General features: G+C 36.4%; 1 protein-coding gene across 1 annotated transcript in view; it reads left to right on the forward strand.

The window, feature by feature from the left end:
• Positions 1–22214, forward strand: part of Cdh8 (cadherin 8) — a 357383-nt gene that overhangs the window by 171267 nt on the left and 163902 nt on the right. The window lies entirely within an intron of this gene.

The raw sequence follows: 22214 nt of genomic DNA on the forward strand, positions 1-22214 counted from the left end.
GAAATAGAAAAGATCCTCATATGAACAATACATTTTGTAAATGAAGACATTTATCCCTAAATACGTTAACAAAGCCTAAGATTAAATTTGTTCTGACAGGTTTTATTATGTCATGGGGTTTTTATTAGAGCATACCTAACATTATTATATTTTATTGATGTCAATGTTGTTACTAAGAGCAGTTGTTAATCAAAACAATTTTTTACCACATGTATCTATCTTCTCTATCCTGTGGTTCCTGTTTTCACTTTACCTATCAGAAACAGTCAGCCTACCTGTGTGTTTTTTCTTTGGTTCATAAATTTTTACCACTATTGAGAAAAATTCCATGACTTGTTGTTAGGTCAGTCATTAATCAAATCAAAAACTGAATTTGTTCTTTGTGCTTTTCAAGACAAAATCAAGGAGCAAAATGTGCCTTTAAAAGCAAATGCATAAATAGTCCACAGCTACAAAAGTAAACATAAATTTGGAAACAAGAAGGCACTTGTAAAGTGCATTAATTTCCGGCTATGGTTAGATGTTTTTCTCCAGTGAAGAATGTCTACTGTAAAGTTTATCTTTTTTTTTTTTTTTGAGCTGAGGATCGAAAGGTAGGGCGCTCTACCACTGAACTAAATCCCCAACCCAAACTCTCAGTGGTTTCACCAGGCAGCCACGGCACACACCTTTTTTTTTTTTTTTTTTGGAGCTGAGGGTGGAACCCAGGGCCATGCACTTGCTAGGCAAGCGCTCTACCACTGAGCTAAATCCCCAACCCTCATTTGAACTCCAAGATAATCCTGGATACAGCAGAGTAAGTCATCATTTAAAGAGAAAGGGAGTCTAGATAGTCCTTACAATTTCCCATCAAAGGTCTAGTAGTAGAATTGAGAGTAGCCAGGACTCACACCCAGGTCTCTGATTCCATAGCTAATACGAGGATGTTAGATTTCTTTGAATTCTTCCCTCCATCTCTCACTACTTCTGTCATTTCCTCCTTCCTTCCTATGCTCCCTCCTTTCTACCTCACCTTCCTTTCTTCTTTCCCCTTTTCGGTTCTTTCCTTGTCTCACATAGCCCAGGCTCATGGCCAAGACACTATATTTTAGATGCTGGCCTTGAACGTCTACTCTTCCTGCACTCTTTCCAAGCCCTAAAATTACAGGCATGTACCACCACTGTAGCCTGGTAACTTGAACTTCACTTTAGACAGGGGGCAGTTTCGTTGGAAGGGCTTACATAAGGAGATATTTGTTCACTTGAACATTTTTGTTCACCATTTCTAGTATAATAAAAATATTAAGCCAAGAATTTCCATTGAGCATTCACTATGTGCAGCCACTGAATTAAACATGGGGAGGAAAAAAATTACAAAGGCTAGTCTCGGCTTGCAAGTGTCTCACAATCTATTTCAGAGGATAGATTTTTTTTAACATAAATATAGTAAGCATGGTGATCTTTTAAATAATTTATATCTGAAGAATAATCTCTTGTGTGCTGTAGATAACTAAAGCTCCCTAACATGGTCAAAGTTTCATGGGTATATATTGCCATTTGCCTAATTAAATGATCTCAGCTATATTCATTATTCATGGTTTTAGCCAGTATAATAGGGATCCATATCAACACATCCATTGAAACTTTACTGTTTGCAGTTTGACTGATACAACATTGTCTTATATAGATTTTAGTAAGTTAATTCTGGTGCTACCTTGGATAATGCTCTGCAGAAAAAGTGATACTTGAGCAATTCACATAGTAGTTGCTAAGTAAACATTAGGTATTTGGTATATGAGGGTAACAGTTTAGCTAAAGAAGTTACAATGAAATTGAAAACAGACTCAAAATTCAATAATCAATGAAGAATAAATTCAACTTATATTCTTAAAATAGCAAAGCACTTGTAAAGTGTATTGATTTAAACTTTGATAATACACAATCCTTCCTCAGCCAACAAGGAGGCCTGTTATAAACATTATCTTATTTGGGCCTCACAGCCTTGGAGAAGTGGCCTCTGAATGAAATTTACACATCGCTCTGTAAATTCTTGCATTATTACACTTGAGTATGTTCAAATAAAAAGAAAAAGAGGTTGCTTTCCCAGGGAATCTAACTCTTATTATTTATGTAAAATTTTTCTCTCTTCTGGAAAAAGGAAATTGATAAAAGAGATTGAGAGAGGAGATTTAGAATTATATAAAAATAGAAAAATAAACAACCCAGAACATTTGCAGTTTTGTTTTATCAGGCTGTAGAAATTGTGTCAGTGTTCTTAGAGTAACAGAACCAATGGAATGAATATGTGCATTCAAGTGGGATTTATTAGATTGGCTTAAAGGAGACAGTTAGGTATCTACCAAAAGCTGCTGTTCTACTGGGAAGCTTGAGGACCTGTAGCTGCTCAATCCATATTGCTATGTGCTCAGCAGCTCCATCTGGCTTTGAGGGGTACAGGATTCCAGGAGAGCTACTGGTCTCAGATCTGTATTGAATGAAGATGGGTTCAGATGCAATGAAGAATGGCAGCATCTGTTGTGGCAGTAGCAAGATGACAACTGGGCTTATGGGCTTACCTACACAACATGAAGGCAAGCAGGTGAAAAACAAAAGTTTTTCTTTCTCTGACTTCCATTTATTTGGACTGTGACTGGGTAGTTCTGCCCACATCCAGTGTATCTCTTTCAACTTCAATTAAACTTTTCAAGAAAAATTCCTCACTGGTATGTCCAGGGGCTTGTCTGTGAGTTGATGCCAGAGGAAGCTAAGTTGGAAACTAAAATGAACCATCACAAAATTAAATAACCTTGGTGGTGACCAGAAGAGGAGGAGCACTTAGATAGTCTGAGAAATAGACAAGAAAATAGAGTTCAGAATGAAAATGGCTTAATGGGGTTGATGACCGAAAGATCAAATGAGTCAGAAAGCCTGATTGGCAAGGAAGTCCTTCATGTCAGATTTGCATCAATTAGAAAAGAAAAAAAATAGAAAGGAAGCAGGAACAGGCAATTTTTAGGTCCTTGGGGATCCTTGGAGTCACTGAGGTGTCTCATACTGCATATAATTGTCTAGTCTCTAGCATATACACTGTGCTAAGCCATGGAAATTGAAGTGCTTAGAAAGTTCTTTCTTTAACTGAAAAGTCCTATCTTATGAAACCAGTGAACACAATCCTAAGAGTAGTCCCATGCAGAGTCAGCAAATGTTGGACAATTACGAGGCATGTGCATTGTAAAATGCATCACATGTATCAAAAAACACGAAGAATGTCCTCTAACTTTGACTAGGATTTAAAATCCTAGAAACAGTAAAGAATTTTTCAAAGATGAGCAGAGACTTCTTATATAAGACCAATCTACCTCTGGAAGCATTTGTCATTGTTAGCTTTAGTTGTGGACTTGACACATCTAGGAAGAAGAAAGTCAGTTGAAAAATTACCTCTATCAAATGACCTGTAGGAATGTATTTATGGTGTTTTCTTGAGGGCTGACTGACATAGGCCACTGTGAGTGGTAGCATCCCTAGGCAGGTGCTTCCAGGCTTTATAAGAAAGGTAGCTGAACAGGAGCCTGGAATGAAGTCAATAAACAGCATTTATCCACATTTTCTGCTTTTATTTTGACCACAGGTTTATGTCTTGAATTCTTTTTCTGACTTACCTTCCTGGTGAATTTTGATCTGGGAGTTGTAAAATGAAATAAACCCTTTCCTCTCCAAGTCTATATTGCTCAGTATTTTGTCACACAGCAGAAAACCAAGCTAGAACAGCATTCTGAATGAAACGTCTTGGTACATGTTTGGTATGTCTATGATTTTAGGAAGTGACACAGCACAATGTAGTCATAAAATGTTATGAGTTATATAGTGTCAGACTCTTTCCCTTTTCACAAAGACTTGGCCATGCTAGCAAGGATCAGACCTGTAGGTAAAGTGATCAGTATCTTGACAGAGAACACTTACTCAACAGGCTGTGTGATAGAGCTATGCTCAGGGTCTTTATGTAGTAGGTTGGCCTTTGACCACTATCAGTAAATTCTCAGTGTGAGAACATTTTCAATAGGTTAAAAAAATCCTAAAGCTTAAGAGACAGAAAAACAAACTTTATCTTGTTTTGTCCTCACAAGAATGTTAAGAGCAGAACTTTTGAATTTGGAACAGATAAATTCTGCTTTCTAGTGCTTATTACATTCTTACAATGTAAAATTACGTTCTGTTGTCATAACAATTTATCTGTCTCAGGAAGGCGCCTTCACTTGTTTCAAATATCAAGACCAATGAGAGACACAGAATTTGTTCTGTTTAATTTCTTGTTTGAGCTTAATTGAATCAGTAATTACTGTGTCAATTGCCTATTTTTAAACAATTTCTCATAATAGAAGGGCCAAGATGGAGACAAATGAGGCTTCTCTGTTGTGTGAGTTTACGTATCTATAGGCCTAGAAATCTTTACATAAGCATAACTCAAGAATTAGTTTAAAATGAGGTGGAGATAGATAGACAGACAGACAGACAGACAGATAGATAGGTAGATAGATAGATAGATAGATAGATAGATAGATAATGAGTTACCACAGAAAGAGAAACTAGATTACAAAAAAGAGAAGTCAGCTGATATAGGCTAGGGTTTACAGAATTCAAATCTAATTTTTTCTTGATTCTTTCACAAAACAACCACTTTTAATGTCAATAATATTTTATTTGATAGTCATTTAGAACTATTAACATTCTTGTCATTTCTAAACCAATACTTTGAATGCCTGGGCCATTTTGCATTATTCCTATTCTACAAAAAACAAACAAACAAACAAACAAACAAACAAACTTAGGAGACCACAGTATATTCTCGTTCAAATTCATTTGCAGAACACAGAAAAGTTTAGAGTCAAGAGAAAAGGGGGGACATATGATTAGATCTCCCTCATCCTGAGGTTACTGAGCCACTTACTATTAGTTTTTCTAGTAATAATGATAGCATCAAGAGTGGAGAAGAACTCAATGCCTTTGTTCATATTCTAGATTTAACCGAACTTTATTAATTTATGTTTCCTTTTATTGAAAATAGACTTTTTTCCCTCTTCTAATGATCATTATTATGGTTTTCCCTGCCTCCACTCTTCCCAGTTCCTCCCCATCTCCCCTCCCATCCAGATCTATCTCCTCTCTGTCTGTACTTTAAACCAAGTTGCAGAAAGAAATGCTATCTGCATTTGAAAATGACAAGAGTGCCTAGGAAGAATGAGTTAAAAAGTTCTCTAGCCTTTAGATAAAAAATATTCTGTCCAATAGTGATACCAAGAAAATGGAACCATGAGCATGGACAGCCATTCCTTAACAGAACAGTTGTTACAGTTTTGGAATGGTACTGCTTGTATCCACTCACCTCATCAAATGTGTGTTCATTAATTCCACACACTGTTTTGAGAAACAAATTAATGCCATTTGAGTGTCACCAATTACAGAACGGTGGGACTTTGTGCCATCCCTTGCTCAAGGTCTTCAAAGCTATATTGAAAGTAAATTTGTGTGATTCTGTACCCCAGTTTTTGAATTCTCTGAACCTGCCACTTGACATCTATGTGGTGTATCTCACACCAGGACAGATCTTTGGCTTGGAAAGGGACCTAATAATCTTGAAAATAGGTTCAGATCTCCTATGTAAGTAGGCATAAGAAGGAGACAGTCTAGTGTTGGACAAGATGTGTGTGGAAGCAATTGTAAAATGCACCATCATTTTTGTGAATAGCTTTTATTATGGTACTTCAAAAGGCTCAAAATAGCTTATTTGTAGTCTAAAAATATTGCTTTTTTTCTTTTCTCTCCCCACCACCCCCAATACCATATGTTTGCTTAAAACATTTTGGGCACAGAAAGGGAGAAATGTAGCATTTCTTTCAAAAGCTCCAATTTGAGGACAGGAGGGAAAAAACAGTTGCAGTGCATCCTAAGCAACTGAAGACAGAACGTGTAAATGAAATGTTAGGCCAGTAAATAGTAAATGCTTAATTATCTGAGGAAACCAGGGTGAAGTTTTAGGACAGTCCAAGCTTTGCTCCAGGCAAGCTAGAGTATGAAAAATGACCTGCTTAAAAATAAACCAACTTAATTCATTGACCTTTTTTTTTTTCCTTGAAACTAAGACCATCTTTCTTCATTGGATACAAATAACATTTGTCTCAGTGGAACCTGTAAAAAGGAGCAAAGAAAAAAAATACTCCTTAGGGAGAAAACCAGGTAATAAATGGTTCTCTTTTAGAAAAATCAAGATAATAATGGAGTCTTCATGGAATGCCTTAACAGAATTGAGTTGATTTAATGCCTTCAGAGTCAGTGATAAATTACAAACACGCAGGGCACAGGGTCTCTTTTTAATCAGGATTGCCCAGTTTAACATGGTTACAGGACCAGCTTCGTGTGTGTCTTTGAGAAGGAATATGCATTCAGATGTTTTCAGCCAGGCCAAACTTGCTGGACTATACATAAATGGCTAGGAATGACTTCATAGTCCACATTAATTGGTATTTATTCAACCTTCATATGCTAAATCATGCTCTAGGTACTCAGGGTAAGACATTGTGCATAACAAATACTGAATGTACAATAAATTTACAACATATAATTATAAGACATTAAATTAGAATATAACTTACATAGCAGATATTCAGAACACATACATGGATATAGGAAATAAGATATAGGGTTCATTCTATATGAATAAAGTGGTTTGCTATCTATTGAAACTTACATAGAAAAAGAAAATCAGAACATCTTAAAGTTCTCAAAGACTTCTAAGAGTTTGATGGCAGTGTAACATATAGTGGATTTGGCCATAGGAGAACTGCTAATAATGTCTTGCATTAAAAGCAGAATTAGCTGGCATCTTAATGCAGACCTGTAACATCACGTTTCAGGAGAGAGAGTGAGCAAGACTGGGTTTCAGGCCAGCCTGGGCTAAACACTCCTGCTGGGGATGGTGTGAATGTGTTGCTCTGATTGACTGATAAATAAAATACTGATTGGTTAGTAGCCAGACAGGAAGTATAGTATAAGTGGGACAAGCAGAGAGGAGAACTCTGGGAAGAGGAAGGCTGAGTCAGGAGGCTCCAGCCAGACACAGAGGAAGCAAGATGTGAAGTACTAGTAAGCCACAAGCCACGTCACAACTTATAGATTAATAGAAATGGATTAATTTAAGATATAAGAACTAGATAGGAAGAAGCCTGCCACGGACATACAGTTTATAAGTAATATAAGTTTCTGTGTGTTTACTTGGGTCTGAGCCGCAGTGGCCCAAGCAGGACTGGAGAAAACTCCAACTACACCCCCCCCCAGAAGGATAGTTCAAGTAGTTTATTTGTATTTTCAATGTTGACTAGGGGAATTAACGACAACTGTGTTTTAAATATTAATATAGTTACTATCAAAGATATCTATAAAAAGGAATAAGTAATAAATAAAAATCTTGACATTGAAAAGAGAAGAAAAAAAAAGAAGGAAGGGAAGGAGAAAAGAGGGAGGGGGAGAGGTATGGGGAGGGGGTGAGAGAGAGAAAAAGAAACAGAGAAGGGGAGAGATGCTGGTAATGCATTTTAGTGGATAATCATATGTCTACTGTGTCCAGTGCCCTGGGTTCAACACCGTACAACAAAGGGAAAGAGGAGATATATGGTCAGGGGTAAAATTTCCTTCTCAAATTACTTATGGTATCAGATTTTCATTTGGAGAAAATTTTCCATATTTCCAAGAATTTCTGTGTACCTTTAAATAAGTTTTTAATAGATTTTGTGATGAACTATCTCATCTTATCAATAAGAATTATTGTATATATGAATGAGATTCAATGTGTTTCCATACATGTATATAGTATGCCTTAACTAAATCTGACTTAAAGATATATGTGTATTAATACTGATTTATAATCATTTATAGTGTAAAAAAATGCACTGCATTAAAAATATCCTCACAGATTAAGAATAACTTTAGTGCTCCTAACTGTGGATTTTTTTTTTTTTGCTTGTTGAAATGAAACAATATATGTTAATTTTAATCTGTTTTGTGGTAGAATATTTCCACCTTCAACAGCACAGTGTTTTAAGTGCGAAGGGATAACAGAAGAGCAGTGTCAAATATGAAACACCTACTTCTCTTAAAGCCCTGAGGTTTGGGGTTAAAAATCTTCTAAGCAGGCTTGGCATCAAGTGCAAGGGCATTGACTTCCAACATAACTTGAAACAGTTGGTTTCTTCCCAGATATAGTGCTATCTGCACCCACCTCACAGCCGACCCACATTCTCACATTTCAACTTTTCTGATCACCTCCAGATCGTGCTACGTTGTCAGGTGGTGGTCTCAGTGGAAATGGGACAGGGCTGTCTGCTGCTGTAACATATGAAGACTCTTTTGAGAGTCCTAAAATATCAGGAGGGGTAATGTTGTTTTCTCCAGATCAGCCACAAGATTGACACACAGGAGACTTTCTAAGAAAACCTGAGTGCACTCTCTATCTAGGAGAACAGCTGCTTAAGGCATCCCTTCTCCGGTTATCAGTCCATATTCATTTTTGTAAGTTTAGTAAAAAGAAAACATAGAAAGAAGTATTCCTTCCAAACATAGCAATACACATTCAGAGCTACCAGAGAAGAGGAGATACTTTTCTAGGTTTGATTCTATGCTTTAGAAAAGACTGTGGAGAGAGGTAGTGGTTGATCACAGGTTACTTATATTTCAGGTATAAAACTCAGTAGTGAACACTGAATAAAACTTTTATAAAGCAAGTGTGTGCTGGTGGCCTGTGTCAAGGTTTACACTCTTGCATAATCCCTATGCTAGAGAAAGGAGCTATTTTAAAAAAAGATATTATTAAAGATACATTGTAAAAATTCCTGAACTTTAATGATGTGGCCACAGTGATACAGATGACAAATGCTTGGTATATATAGTTTATAATCAGTATGTTTTTGACAAATAGATGAGTGAATAAATTGATGAGTAAGTAATGAGAACCTAAAGTGATTAATTTTACCTGTAGTGTAATGTAAAACTCCCTGCATTGTTTGGAATGCCCAAACTTGATGGAGATGAAGGGGACATAATCTAATTTTAAATTTCTAATAAGATTCTACTAAAGATTTACAGGTCTACACCCACAGTGAAAACCATGCCTTTCTAGGTTTGCTGCTGATTAAATTTTCTTCTCTGTAAATAAGACAGCTACATGCCTATATCATATATATGAAACAGCCATCTATGTTACTGTTTGAGACAAAGTGTATAGAGTAAATCTTGTGATCACATTAATTGTATTAAACTATAAAAACAATAACAGCAAAAAGATCCCAAGCACATAGACGCATTGCATTTATCTGGGTGGGATGCAATCAGTGTGACTCTCTTATACTTATCCTTTACAGAAACTATTTGTAAGTCCAGAGGGACTTACCAAGTGGTAAACATAGCTATAATAAAGGAGACATTTTGGGACAAGGTCTTTGGATGCATGTTGTTAGGAGAAAGGCTATGGAGCACACAGAGTCCCTCAGCCGGCTACTCCCAGAGGCCACACTTGAAGACACTCAGATTGGGCAGAAGCAAAGTGAAAGAAAATATGTATTTCTGAATGATGTTCTTCCGATAACAGTATATTGAATGAGATCAGAAATTTTTTTCCAGCTTACTCTCTCAAGTTCCTAAAAGGATTACCTTGTATTTTATGTTTCTATTTTAACATTTTTTTTCCTTTTAAAATCCATCCCAGTTTCATATGAATGAACTGAGAATGATTTGCTGAAGGGTCAGGCTTATTTTCACCGGTTTTATAATGAAAGTTGTTTATCGAAGAGTGTCAATAACTAACTTATTTTCAAAAGATGCAAATCTGTGAAAGTTGCTACACATCTGAAAATGTGCCTGTTGTGCTGACAAATAGCTTAATGGCAGATCTTTTGCTTGGCGGGCTCAAGGATTATATTATATTCAAGACACTATACGGAGGAATGGATGTAGACACAGAAACAGATCAATGGCAACTTTTTGTTTAAATGTTAGAGTTCCCTATCTCTAGTTTCTACAGCCTCACTTTCCTCAGTCAAAAGTTAAGACTAAATTAATTCACCTCTTCAGAAATACTTGGCAGACAAAAACTGTTTTCTGTTGTGGCAAAGGTGATTTTAGATAAAACTCCCAACAATAAGGATTATCAAAAGTTCCAATTTGGAAAACAAAATTAAATATTTTATACATACATAATTCTTGGAAGGTTGGAGGAAAGATTTAATTAATGCTGGAGACAGAACTCCTTAAAATGTAAGGTATATTTCAAGTTATTCTAAGACATCTGTAGGAATGAATTAAAAGGCATGAGAGGCAGCAGAGGTCAACACTCTGGTTCCTTATACATTCAAACTTCAGAAATACCCATATAAAATAATCTTCTCAGCTACAACATGGGAGACTAACATTTCTCTTTCTGAGATAGACTATTAAAAATATTCATATGAATAAACACTTCTATCATACTGGAAGGAGTCTTGTCTAGTTCAACTCCAAACATCACTTCCTAGCTTTTGCTTAGCAAGCTTCTCTTATACAACTGTTGAACACCTGCCTAGGAGTGGTGCCATTCACAGTGAACTGGGTCCCCTGTATCAATTAATAATACAACCCTCAGATGTGTCCACAGGCCAATCTGATGTAGACAGTCCCTCAACTGATGATTATCTTTCAAATGAATTTAGACTGTGTCAAGTTAAGAGTTAAATTAAAACCAAGATCCTAAAAGTTTAGAATGGGCCTCTTGCTATACTTGATAAACACCAGTATCTGATTATTTGGGAACTGTAGCTATGATGTTGTTGATTACACTCTAGCAAACGAAGGAAGCCCACATAGGTTACACATAAGACTAGACCACATCACTGGATTCTTTTTACATGGCTGCTGTTTCTTTCATCCAAGAGCCATGTTTTCTTACAACAGCGACACAAGTAACTCTTTGCATAATGAACTAGGAATCTAGGTGAGGGTTCCACTGGTAGTACCCACCAAAATCTTCTTTATGCCACTTTTACAGCTTTCTTAGAAACTGCAAAATGGGTGTTGGAATTCTTAGTATATGTAAAAGACAAAAACTGAAAAAAAATTTGGAAAGCGTTAGGGCAATAAAAATGATATCTGAGTTTCCTATTTATGTCGGTCTAATTTCAAACTCTACCCAAATGTAGGAGATTGTATGGAGGGATTGGAACAAGGCAAAGATTCTGGGGCCAGAGAGTTTAGAGAAAGAAAGAGGTGCTCTAAATATGTTATTATTCACCTTTTAATTATTGTTGCCTTCCAACTAAATAATATGTGTGTATTCATCTCCTCTACTGTCAGAAACATGACAGTGTGTGGTATAAACTGAATTGTCTTCCTGAAGCTTACAGACCTGAGCAGATGCCATCCTAAATGACTAAGCTTCCACTGCACATTTCCTGTATAGTGTCCAAATGTTACAGGGTAATCATAAGGAGATAAGATAGACAATTTGCTGTTACTATTATTTGTATAATGGAGTTGATTTTTATAGAAATAAAGTAGAAAAATAATAGGACAACATTGAACAGTCAGTCTAAACATTTTTTTTTAATCTGGAAATAGGTGATTTAGGAATATGTTCCTTTGGGGAATCCCAAAGTAGGGCTACTTCTAAAGAGGTCAGTCTAAAAAGAATCATTCCTTCATTCTTCGAAATACTGTCAGACTTTGTAGTTCAGTAAAGCATTCTGAGTGTACTTACTGTAAATATTATTGCCCTCATAGGTAGACAATTATACACTTACTAAGCAGAAATAATGAGATACTTCTACTTCAAAGTCTGTGTGTATGATGTGTTTTAATACACATGTGTAGGCTCTGGTGACTTTATCTGTGCACTTGGAGGCCAAAGGATGAAATTAGATGTCCTCCTCTGTTTTTTAGTCCCCTATTTACTTGAGAGCCTCTCACAGGAACTAGAATTCACTGTTCTTCATGTAAGCTGCCAGCCAGCAAGTCACACTGAGCCTCCTATCTCTGCCAGCTCTGCTCTGAGTCCTGTGGTATATGTGTATGCAGCCACACACTGCATTTTAACATGGGCGCTGAGGATCTGAACTCAGGTCATCATGCTTTTGCAGAAAATACTGAACCATTCACCGAGTCAGTACCCCAAACTGTTAAATAGGTATTTGTAAAATGAACAGTTATTTTTCCAATTTCTTTGTACCTGATATCATGTTGAGAATTAATTCAGGGGAAAAAAAAAACATGAGTTAAAATGGAAAGGACTGAGAGGAATGCCACTATATAAAATAAATAAAAGATTTGAAATAAATAGAACTTAAGGATCACATTGGAACCCTTTAACAATTTGAGATAACAGATAACTCAACCTTCAGAATGGTAAATTCGACTTCTTCACTAAGACTTTGCAGTTTATATAAGCATAAGAACCAGAAATTTTGAACTCAGCAAATTTGAGGTTTTCCCCAATATATATATGACTTTATTTATTTTTAGTTTTTACATATTTACATAACAGTATCATATCTAATATTGATATGCAGTTGATGATGTAGATAATTTTCCTATTGCTTAACAACTATAGAAAAGTTTTAATTAGTATGCAAAACTTACACATATATAGCCTATGTTGAAATATATTATTTTTTAATTAATTAATTTATTTTACATTCCTGCCAGTTTCCCCTCCTTCTGCTCCTCCCAGTCCTTCCACCTTCACTCCCCTCTGTTTCCACTCCCCAAACTACATCTCCTCCATTTCAGTTTAGGAAAGGGCAGGTCTCCCATGAATATCAACAACACATGTCATATCAAGTTGCAGTAAGACTAAGCACCTCCTTATGTATTAAGGCTGGGCAAGGTGACTCAGTATGAGGAGTAGGGTCCCAAAAGTCAGTAAAAGAGTTGGAGAAAGCCCCTGTTCCCACTGTTAGGAGTCCCACAGGAAGACTAAGCTACACAGTTGCAACATATATGCAGAGTGCTCAGGTCAGTCACATGCAGGCTTCCTGGTTGTTGGTCTCTGTGGGCCCCTATGATCCCAGGTTAGTTGATTCTGTGAGTTTTCCTGTCATGTCCTTGACCCCTCTGGCTCCTAAAAATTTCTTCTCCCCCACTTCTGCAGGATTCCTCGAGCTCCACTCTCTTTAAAAGGTTAACAAGAACTAAAGTAGTTGGTAAGCTTACATATACCTATATTCATAAATTATATAAATATATTGAATGAATATCAATATATACCCATATATTAATATATGTATATACATATATATGTATATATACACATATATAAAACATATATTTAAAACATGGCTTTGATTACATGATAGGTATATGTATGCATGGATAGGAATATATGTATATATAAAAATGTATTTGGAGAATTTCTTTTGAGGTTTTCCTGTGTGAGACCAAACACCAGTGGAACTTCCCTTTATATCCTATTTAATTTTAATATAACAGCTGTGGTATGATCTACTTTAGAAGCCACCATCGTGATGACACCTATGAACTCTATTAAAGAAGAAATTGAGGTGACTTAATTGAAATGAACATAATTTTGAAGGACTGTGTTAAACAATAGAATAGACTTCAAGTTTTGTTTCCCTGATTTCCTTCTCAACAGAGTATAAATTAACAGTTCCAGACACAAATAGGAGTAATAGAAAGCAGTATGTGCCCGACCTTGGGCAGTGAAAGCAGATAAAGTACTTTGTAATTGCACAGGCTAGGAGTGAATTTTGCCTGGTCCTCCGGTCCTATTTTGAAAAATGGGGTCAAGGAAGTAAGTGGCCTCATAAAGTCTGCAAATCAACTTTTCTCTCTCTTTAGACTACACCCAGAACATTTCATTTGAATTCAGATATGACTGAATATGAAAAGTAACACTTTTAGCAACCATATTTTGCTAGATATAAAATTTACAAGTTCAAGAAACTTAAACATGATTACACAAAGACTATTAATAATAGTTATTGAAAATATATTTATAAATGTAATACCAGCTTAATGGTTATCCACACCATATAATTTCTGAAGTTATTCTCCAATAGTAAAAAGAAAATAACTCCATCCTCTTCCATGTTCTGTTTCCTTGGCACTGATTATATGAAATTGCAACAAATAAATATTAGAGTCACCACAGTGGAAACTATTTTGAGAGGACATCACTTTTTGTAAGATTTGAAAATATCCTTGGGTGAAAATCACTTATAAACCCCAAATTTGTCTTATTTCTGTCATACTAAATCTTATCATGTACTTCCATCACTATGGGAAGTGATTATTTCATACATTCACCTAGATCAACTGGAAAAAATGAAAGAAGAATATATATGTTTATAAGTGTTACAAATAAATACTTGATTTAGACAAAGCTAAGCTTTGATGGGGTTGCTATATCTGAGAGAATGTATTCCAGAAGTGTCAATATGATTAATGTAATTTGATACTATTGGTAGGAACATAAAAGGTATGTGAGATCTTTCTGTGAATCTTAGAAACAGAGTCAAGCTTAACTTCTGTATCTACATTTCATACTATCTTTAATATATAAGATATCTCAAATGTACATGATCCTATTTTTTTTAAAGATTTATTTTATTTATTATGTATACAGTATTCTGCCTGCATGTGTCCTTGCAGGCCAGAAGAGGGCACCAGATCTCATTACAGATGGTTGTCAGCCACCATGTGGTTGCTGGGAATTGAACTCAGGACCTCTGGAAAAGCAGTCGGTGCTCTTAACCACTGAGCCATCTCTCCAGCCCCCATGATCCTATTTTTTTATTTCTAAGGATGAATGACTATAGGTCTATTTCAGGGTGCTAATAGTATTCCATTTATTCAGAGTATGCAAGACATAGTTTCCACTTTATAATATATATTGTTGATTACTATCTTTAGAATGAACTTGTCTTGGAAACTGTTTTATTCATCTTTTTCATTTTTAAAAGATCTCTATCTTAGTTTGGCCCTTAACTTATTATGCAGCTGCGGGTGACTTTTGACTTCTAATCATCCTGCCTTCACCTGCCAAGTTCTGGGATTACGAGTCAAGGCCACCATAGTTGATTCATGTGATGCAAGGGATTGAAACCAGGACCCTCATAATGCTAGGCAAGCACTCTAGCCATTTAGATAAATCCCCAGCCCTTGTTTGTCTTTCTTATGTAGATCAAATTATTAAGTTGGTAAGATATTTATAACAGAGTGAAGTAGAGTGTTGAGACCATATTGTCACATACTACTTCAGCTGAGCATGAAGTGGTATTTCTTTCTTTTTGCTGTTCTTTCTTTTTCTTTTTCTTTTTTCTTTCTTTTTTTTTTTTTGACATAGAGTTCCTCTACATATAGTGCCTGGCTATCCTGGAACTTGATCCTTAGGCCAGGGTTGGCCTTAAACTCAAAGATATCAGCCTATCTCTGCCTCCCATGTGCTGGGATTAAAGGCTTGGCCACCACTGCCCAGCATGAAGTGGTATTTCTAAGTGATGACTTACCCAGTCTCCCTGAGTAATGCTTGATTCTGCGTATTTTCCTCACCATTTGTAGTTCTTTCATTGACAAAGGGCTGTCTTCTTCCACATTGACTGTTAACACCTGTCTCTGAGTCAATTTACCTCATTTTTTGATGCAACCATTTCAATAAATGTCAAGGTGCTGAATTTTCGCTTGTGCAAATATTTATATAAGAGAGAGAATAAGCACAACAGTAATTTGATTCTAAGGTATTCAGAATGTTTCACAGCATAAATTAATTACGCCACGCAGCTTGCTGTTAAGTAGGGCAATGTCGCTCAAGCTCTTGAGCATTATCTACCCAGAGTTTTCGTTCACAAAGGTGATGAAGTGGGAAATAACAGCTTAAACCTCTGTGCCTCTTCTGAAGAGGTCTGGAGGTGAGCAGTAGATGTATGTGCTTATTTTATTTGGAATTTCTGTCTTAGTTCATCTCTCCTGCTAGGACAGACTATCCCATGCACCAGGTAATGTATAGTGAACAGCAGTTCCCACGCAGTGCAGAAGATTATGAATTCCAAGATCAAGGTTCTGACAGGAGGCAAGAGTCTTCTTGCTGTACTGTAGGCATCACACACAGCAGGACAAAGCAAGGGTGAGAGGGGAGGCATACAGGAGCCCGATTTGTCTCTCTTTACAAAATAGACAACTATAATAACAGCATTAATCCATTTGGGATAGCAAAGCCCTCATGACCTAATCATCTCCTAAGGCCCCCAACTCTCAATGCTGTTGTAACAGCAATTATATTTCAGCATGACTTTTGAAAGGGTCAGTGATTTAAACTGTAGCAATTTCTTGAAAGAGAGGGAAAAATACTCTGTGCTGACATTGAAAAGACTAAAATTTAGCATGGCTTATATGGCAGGCATTCTAGAAACCTTGAAACCTAGTCAACGTCAATAGAAAAGACTAAAATTTAGCATGGCTTATATGGCAGGCATTCTAGAAACCTTGAAACCTAGTCAACGTCAATAGAAAAGTCAATTTGTGCTTGCTTCTTCCTCTGCCATTGAATGCAATTGAGGAGAGACTTTGATGATTGGATAAGGAAGAACAGAAGTGTCAGAAGAGGGTAGCTATTATTTTGTGAAGGCTGGTGAGAGGAAGAAGGTGATTATAGTACTGTTATTACAAATGATGAGAGGATCAATGAGATAAAGTGGCTTCTTCATAGTCACATTGCCTGTAGTATGCACCTAGGAGAAACTGAGTGATGATATCCTCAGTTTAGGCTATACTTCTACAGCATAGAGGTTTGGATGTCACGTACAAATAATCTAATGGCATTATACTGCACAGGGAGGTAAGCAAGAAAATAGTCATTTGTTTCATTGTAAGAAAGTTTGCAAGAGGATATTTAAAGCCTCAGAGACAAAATTTTGACAGAGTAGGGCCAGCAAAGTAGACATTAAATTAAGAAGAAGAGAACATATAGAAAACAATCTGGTATGATTAATGCAATGATAACATGATATGATACATGCTATCAGCATTCAAATATAAAAGCCTGGATTTTAAGCAAAGGCTTTGTCCTTTGAATGGAGCCTGGCACAGGTCTCTGACTTGTGCCATTTTCTTCTTTTGAATCATCATTTCCGATCACAGTGGCTGTTTCCTTAAAGATGTTCTCTCAGTGTCATGGATCTGAATCACATAGTCCAAAGTTTCACAAAGATGAAGTACTAAAGTGGGCAGATGAAAGTAACATGACTTTCTGTCCTTGCTGTGCTGTGTCTAAGAAATTAAAGTTAGGATTGCAGGCTTTGACAGACTTAACACGGTGAATCACTAAGAGAGCACAAAGTTGACTCATTTGTCAGTTTTCTGTTTTCTTTCTTAGAACTTTTTTTTTTTTTAACACGGAAGGCCATTTATGCTATGAATGCATGATTGACATAGCAAATCATTTGCATCTACAAAGACTATGAGACTTAAACATTTTTCTGTCCCTAAATGCATAAACCATCAACAAAACTAAGTTCATACTCTGAGAATAGCAAATGATAAGATAAACAGCTATTGAAGGAATGGTATACAGGGTTATCCAGAATCAATGACATCCTCTTATATTTGTACCCCTTAGGGGTAATACTTTCCAATTACCCCAGGGACAAAACAGAAAAAAATATCCTTTTAAAATGGTACTGAAATCTGTCTCTATCTATGATATATATTTTGGTGTGTTTGATGTGTTCTCATAAAATGCACTTATTGGTGACTGATAGATTTGTGAAAAGAATTACAGCTCATGAAGGGAAAAATATTAGAATTAAGATGAAAAAATGTGGATTCTAGCATCATTTGATGGGAATGATAGTTTGAAGATACCACTTATTATTCTGTACATTAGAAGAGTAGGAAAATTATCCACAGAAACCTTTTATTTTGTTTCTTTTATTTAATTTAATCTATTGGATTTATTTATTTAGAAGTGAAACACTAGTGTTCTTTATTTTAAAAGCTATAAAAATTATGACTAGCACTTAAGTGGGAAGGGTGATAGACATATTCCTGTTGGTACAGTACTTGCTGCAGAAGCATATGGCTTTGAGGTCAAACACCAGCAAAAATGTAACAGCCAAGTATGGTAGTATGCTTCTGTAATCCTAGCATAGAGAAGGTGAATGCAGGAGCATCCTTGGGGCTTATTGGCCTGCGGTCTAGCCAAATTGGTTAGCTATGTGGGACAAATTAGAGAAGACACTTGATGTAAACCTCTACTCACATGCATATGCACAGGCAAACAAGTTTATGTCCAACTACACACTTTAACACACATGAACATATATACAAATAGAGGCATACCCCTAAGATATGTCTTCAAATTCTCTCTAAAAAGGAATTTCATGTTTAGAGACATATATGTTTTTGCTGAACATCATTGCGTCTTCTGTATCCCATGAACTCTCCTCCTTGGCACTCATGCAGAGACACAGAGGTTCCCTCTTTGGACTGCTATTGAAAGCTTTTCTGTGTCGCACTCAGTCTGCAGCCACTCAGACCGAAATAAACACACAGAGGCTTATATTATTTTTAAACTATGGCCATGGCAGGCTTATTGCTAGCTAACTCATATCTTAAATTAACCCATTTCTATAAATCTATACTTTGCCATGTGGCTATGGCTTACCAGTACTTTTACATCTTGCTTCTCCTGGTGGCAGCTGGCAGCATCTCCTCTTCTCTTTTTCCTTCCTCTCTCTCTCTCTCTCTCTCTCTCTCTCTCTCTCTCTCTCTCTCTTTAGAATATCCTGCCTAACCTTATTCTACCTCACCATTGGCCAAACAGATTTATTTATCAACCAATCAGAGCAACACATAGTCACAGCATACAGAATGGCATCCCCATCATTGGACAATATATAATGCAGCATTGCCCAGTATAAAATGTCATGTGTAAGGAGTGACTACATGTTTCTCAGAAATTGATGGCTTCCATTCTTTATATTGTGAGGAGAAAACCAGGAGATATAAATGTATAAACCCCAGATTCTGTTATTAAACCCAACAACTAGAAGGTTGTAAGAAACCGAGTGCCACCTTGAAGTTATTTGTTGCAGATAATCCTATGCAAAGTTCTTAATCAAGTATAAAAAATTACAAAAAGGGATGTCACCAGCAAGTATGTACTGAACTGAATTAAGCTGAAACTTAGACAAGAGTGGTCTTTATTATTATTTCATGTACTCACATGTCAAGTCTGTATTCCTAAATCACTTATCTTCACCTAATTCCTTAGAACAAAATCTTTCAAGGAAATGTTTATAAGACAGAAGAGAGAGAAAGAAGTGGGGAGTATGAAAGAGTTGTTCAGAATCAGGAAGGTAGAATCATTTTATTTTCATAAACTCCAGAGAAATAAAAGTAAGGTGAAGCTATTTACTATAAAATTAACTTTAATGTAATTCATAATCCATTTAATGCATTTGAAGGAAAGGCACTCTGGTATGTTTGACATTGCTCACTAAGAGTCCAATAGATCTGCAACTACTTGCTTCTTTTTTTTTTAAAAAAATTATAATTATTTAAATATTTATTCCTTTTAAGAGGAGGGAATGAGAGATGGGTTGGGGGGGAGGCTGCAAGGGGCAGGGAGGACTGAAGAGAGGGGAATCTGTGGTTGGTATGTAAAATGAATTTTAAAAAAGTGAAAAAAAAAGAAACCCCATTTAACACTTTAATATTTATTTAATTATATATACTGTACTTTCTCCTCTTAATTATCTTCACAGTAACTTTATTAACTAGCACATGTATCATCCTTTTGTTGTGTTTGCTAGTTTTGCCTCTGGTTTTCCTTCGCAGGTCAGGATCAGCCTTTTGTTTGTCCAACTGTGATTGTATCAGTCCTGGAGGGACACAGACCCCTGCCAGTATATTTGCCTCCTTGCCATGTGTGATAATCTTAACAACATGCACAGAAACCTTTAAAAAATCATAGTAAATTGGTTTATGTAACTAAAAACTACTGATACCAATTGACTTTTACAGAATATATTTGTTTGTATACATACACATACACATCTCCAATTCTTTTCCCTGCTAATTAAGTAGCACTCTATATTTAACAAATGAAAAGTTTCACAGAAGACCAATGAGTTTGGAAGCCAGTCACCCTGCCTCATGAAGTTCTATCAGTTGTAATATAGTCTTCTGCTTTCTCACTGGATATTAAAGTTTGTGAAGAGAGCCTCCTTGCCTCTCTTTGTTACTGTCTTCCTGGTACATGATGCCATGTTTGATCTGTAGTAGGTACTCTATGAGTACTTGTGAAATGATGCAGTCTTTTCTTGTGAGTTTTTAATTTCACTTCTCCCCTTTTTCTGTTTGAAATACATCTGGCCTTTTTGTTGCTATGCATTTACTCCTATGGATGGAAGATGAAAGGCATTGGCTACATGAGTGCAAATATTCTTTAAAAAATTACAAAAAGAAGAAAGGATACAATATCTAAACCCAGTGACAACAGGGAAGAGGGAAAAGGAGAGGTGGTGCTGTTTTACCAAAAGCTAATGATGTCTTTTGCACTGACACCAATCTGATTAAGTGGGAATCACACAGCAGCATTGTCTGAGAAGAGGCATGAGGAGAAGTGGAGGAGGCAATTCTATTCTGAAGGACAATACTAAGGAGAGGAGAGATGCCACTATGCTGGGATAAAAGAATCCCTGTACTCCCAAAGAAAAGTGGAGGAGGATTTCAGAGCAGAGTTTACTGAATGCAACAATAGCCTCTTGGATATTTTAGGTCAGGGTACCTCTAGATTGTAAAAGAATCAGATTGTCAAAATTTGGCTGACTGTAACATATAATTCCACTTAGTATTTGAATAGAACCCAGATAGTGGAAGGGAATAGTGGGATATTTTTAGCTCATTCTTATTCCTAATTTCTTTCTGAGAGCAATCTTGGCAAGCGATTAGTTCATCTATGACAACTTGGGTTGCAACTTCAATAACTAAAATGCACCCTTATTGAAACCCCTCCATTTACAGTCCTGTGATAAAAGCAATAGAATCAGATTGTTTCCCCAAACTGTTAGTCTTATGTAAATATTATATATATTATAACATGACCTTAGTGGTACTTTTCTCTTTTATGGTATTGATGGGATGATTATAATGTTTTTTTTTCGAGACAGGGTTTCTCTGTGTAGCTTTGCGCCTCTCCTGGAACTCACTTGGTAGCCCAGGCTGGCCTCGAACTCACAGAGATCCGCCTGGCTCTGCCTCCCGAGTGCTGGGATTAAAGGCGTGTGCCACCACCGCCCGGCTTATAATGTTTTTAATTACTGCTCAAATAATTTACATTCAGAATCTTCCTTTCTAGTTATTAAAAAAGAGCTATACCTTAATGACTATCTTCTTTTAACAACAACAAAAAAAAAATCAGAGGATCAAGGATGTTCAGGAAATATCCTGATGATTTATAAAACTGTTGGTAAAAAGGGCAGAAATCAAACCCCAAATGAGATACCAAATCTAGACTCTTAAACACCATGTGCTGCTTGTCTGTATTGTCAGGCTGTGATCAATACATGGTGGGATGTAAGATTGATATCTAGGGCCATAGAATTCCTTTGAATCATGAACAGATGAAGAACAAGTCAGTTAAGTCTTGTTTTAAGTGTCTGTTTTACTCTATGAATGCTTAGGTGCTATTTTATAAAATCTCAGGTGAGTATTTGTCTTAATTAGGGTTACTGATGCTATGATGAAACCCCATGGCCAAAAGCAAGTTGGGAAGTGGGGGCTTATATGGCTTTCACTTCTACATTGTAGTCCATCACTGAAGGAAGTAAGGACAGAAAATCAAGTAGGGCTGCAACCTGGAGGCAGGAGCTGAGGCAGAGGTCACAGACAGGTGCTTACTGGATTGCTCCCCATGACTTACTCAGCCTGCCTTCTTTTAGAACCCAGGACATAGCTCAGAGGTGATCCCACCCACATTGGCCTGGGCTCTTCCCCCAGCCATCACTCATTAAAAAACTACACTGCAAGTTTGCCTATGGCTCAATCTAATGGAGATATTTTCTTAATTGGGGTTTTCTTCTCTCAGATGACTATAGAATATGTCAAGTTGATATAAAGTTAGGTAGGATAATTGACACCTTGCCACTTTGACACACAACACTTTTAAAAGGTAACATTTAATTTTTGTTCACTTCAAGATCATG

The sequence above is a fragment of the Peromyscus eremicus genome, chromosome 5 (genome assembly GCF_949786415.1).
Source record: "Peromyscus eremicus chromosome 5, PerEre_H2_v1, whole genome shotgun sequence".
Classification (NCBI taxonomy): domain Eukaryota; kingdom Metazoa; phylum Chordata; class Mammalia; order Rodentia; family Cricetidae; genus Peromyscus; species Peromyscus eremicus.